Consider the following 2,626-nt stretch of genomic DNA (forward strand, 5'->3'; position numbering starts at 1 on the left):
TCTTCCTTATAGGTTTTTATATCTTTAGGGGCCTCCAATGCCATGCTCAAAACCTTCTAGAATTTTTTTACCAAGTTTTAAAATCTCTTCATCTTCCAAAATATCCTCATTTCCAATGAAATCAACTTCAAGTTGTCTTACAAAGCTGGGTAGGTTGACTACTATGGGTTCATCATCTTCCTCATCAGAATCATCCATCCTAACATCCCATAAATAATATATTGCATTCCATCCCTTCTTGCCTTATCTTTTAAGGTTAGTTTCAGTGTTATTAGGTAGGGTACTTACAAGGTGATTTGCTATGGCTTGGGCAAGTTAAACTATTTTAGTTTTCTAAGTTTTTGATTGATATAGCTTGACTTTGTATATTGACATTATTGGTTTGCATTAATTGGGTCAACATATCCTTAAAGATGGTTTTTTTTTCTTGGGGTGGATTGTAATTTTGTGGATTAGGGCAATAGTTGTTGTTTTGGTTAGTTCCAAGAAAAGTTTGGGTGGTTTTGCCAACTAGGGTTATAGGTATTACTGTAGGGATTATTGCTTGGTTTGTTTTGTTGGATGTATTAGATTGGTTTTACCCTTTATTGGCATTTTTTTAAGGAATGATGTCCTTTAAATATGTCACAAGATACAAAAGGCCTTTGTATGGCATTTATAGGGTTGGCTTATGTTTAGTTTCCTAAGGCTTAACTTTTTTATAAGGGCAGTTAATTGGGAGTTAATTAAAGTAATAACATCAATTTCAAATAAACAATAGACTTTTTACTGACCTTTTTTTCCATGCTCCACTAGTACTTATTAGCAATCATCTTTTCTATTAGCTTATTAGCTTTCTCAGAAGTCTTGCTTATTATAGCCCTTTCAGTAACGGAATCTAAAGTGCTTTGCATGGGTGGTGTGAGACCATTGTAAAATATCTAAATATGGAGCCATTGGGTTAAACCATGATTAGGTTATTTTCTTAGTAGTTCTTTGAATCTCTCCCATCCATAGTATAAAGTTTCACCATCAGCTTGCAGAAAAGTGATGATCTCATTCCTTAGTTTCATAGTCTTTACTGGTGGAAAAAATTTGACTAAGAATTTATAAATCAAATCATCCCAAGTTGTAATTAAACCGGGTGGTAAAGAAGACAACCAACCTTTTGCCTTGTCCCTGAGAGAAAAAAGAAACAATCTTAGTCTAATAGCTTCATCAGAAACACTATTATAGCAAAAAAGTCACATAATTCAACAAAATTAGAAAGATGAAGATTTGGATCATCCCTTAGTAATTCTCTAAATTGTATAGAAGTTTGGACCATTTGTATAATTAAGACTTGATTTCAAAGTAGTTGGCTTAAATGGCTGGCGTTCTAATGGATGGTTTGAAAACCATCTACATTGGGAACTGCATAATCCCTCAAAGTTCTTTGCCCCTTATTATTTGCATTCACCATTAGAATAGGTGCAAGTGGTGTTTATTGTTTTTTTATTCTTCTTTAAAGTTTCATTCTATTTTTTAATCAATTAGAGCTAAGTCAAAACTTTGGGATCTACATATGCAAACAAGAAAAGATCAAAGAAAAGCAAAAGAAAAATAAATAAACAAAAAGAAAAAGTTTTATATTATAAAAGCTTAGGATTTCTTTATTTATATTGCAAACACTACTGTAATCTAAAGCAATGGCACCAAAAACTTGATTGTTGATTATTGATTATTGTATAGTGTTAGCAAGTGTATAGATCAAGTAATAAAGTAGCGTATTCTAGTATCATCTCCTCAGAAATTATAGAAACAAATTTTAGGTTGCTCACAATTAGCAAAGGTGAAAGGCTAAGATCTTATATCTAAACAACTGGGAATCTAGGGTTTTAGGGTTATAGAGATCAAGTAAAGATTAAAGGTGATGTATGGATGAGGTCTTGACTTCACCAACTATCACTTGGGAGGTAAAAGATTGTTGCCAAATACTAAATATAATAAAACAAGAATCAAAAGATTGTAAACAAGAAATCTTAAGAATGTCAAATTGCTTTTGAAGAAATTAAGATTGCATGGAAAAAATCAAACAACAAGAAAATGTACAATGGCTGAATCTTGCAAAGAAAATAAAGAAAACTTGGATTTTGAAAACTGAAGATTGCTTATACTGAATTTAAAGAAAATAAGAACAAGAATTGAATCTTAAAAATAAGAAAAGATCTTTGAGTGAAATACTTCTTGATTGAAAAAGAATTTAAAAAACAAGAGCTTTGTTATTGGCAAATCTATCACTTAATCTAGTAACTTAACTAAAAGAAATAAAATACTAAAGAAACTAAAAAGAGAAGAGAATTAAAGAGTAGAATGATAGAATATGAGGAATGGCCTCCCTATTAATAGAAGAGGATTCAACAAAGGGGGTGAAGATTATAAGTTGTTGATTTAAATTCAAATGCTTCATGGTAGGCTTGATCTTTATCTTCCAAAGAGGCATGACCAAATGAAACTCTTCTCCCTTGGGTATGCTTGGCTGAATGGGGTCTTTGTGGAGCAATGTTGGCCCTTCATCACATCTTGAAGGATTATTGATCAAACTTCTTCCCTTAGGTTCGACTAGGATAGATTTTAGGAGCTAGAATTTGAATTTCATCCATCTTTT

The 2,626-nt window shown here is 31.8% G+C and overlaps 1 non-coding gene across 1 annotated transcript; it reads left to right on the forward strand.

Moving 5' to 3' along the window:
- The first annotated feature begins 942 nt into the window (after positions 1-942).
- On the forward strand, positions 943-1,049 carry LOC149515646 (small nucleolar RNA R71). Its single transcript, XR_016326366.1, has one exon. It is a non-coding gene; the product is annotated as a small nucleolar RNA R71 (small nucleolar RNA).
- Positions 1,050-2,626: the final 1,577 nt, after the last annotated feature.

Source organism: Durio zibethinus, chromosome 12, assembly GCF_047325235.1.
Source record: "Durio zibethinus cultivar Kanyao isolate XHJ-2024 chromosome 12, ASM4732523v1, whole genome shotgun sequence".
NCBI lineage: Eukaryota > Viridiplantae > Streptophyta > Magnoliopsida > Malvales > Malvaceae > Durio > Durio zibethinus.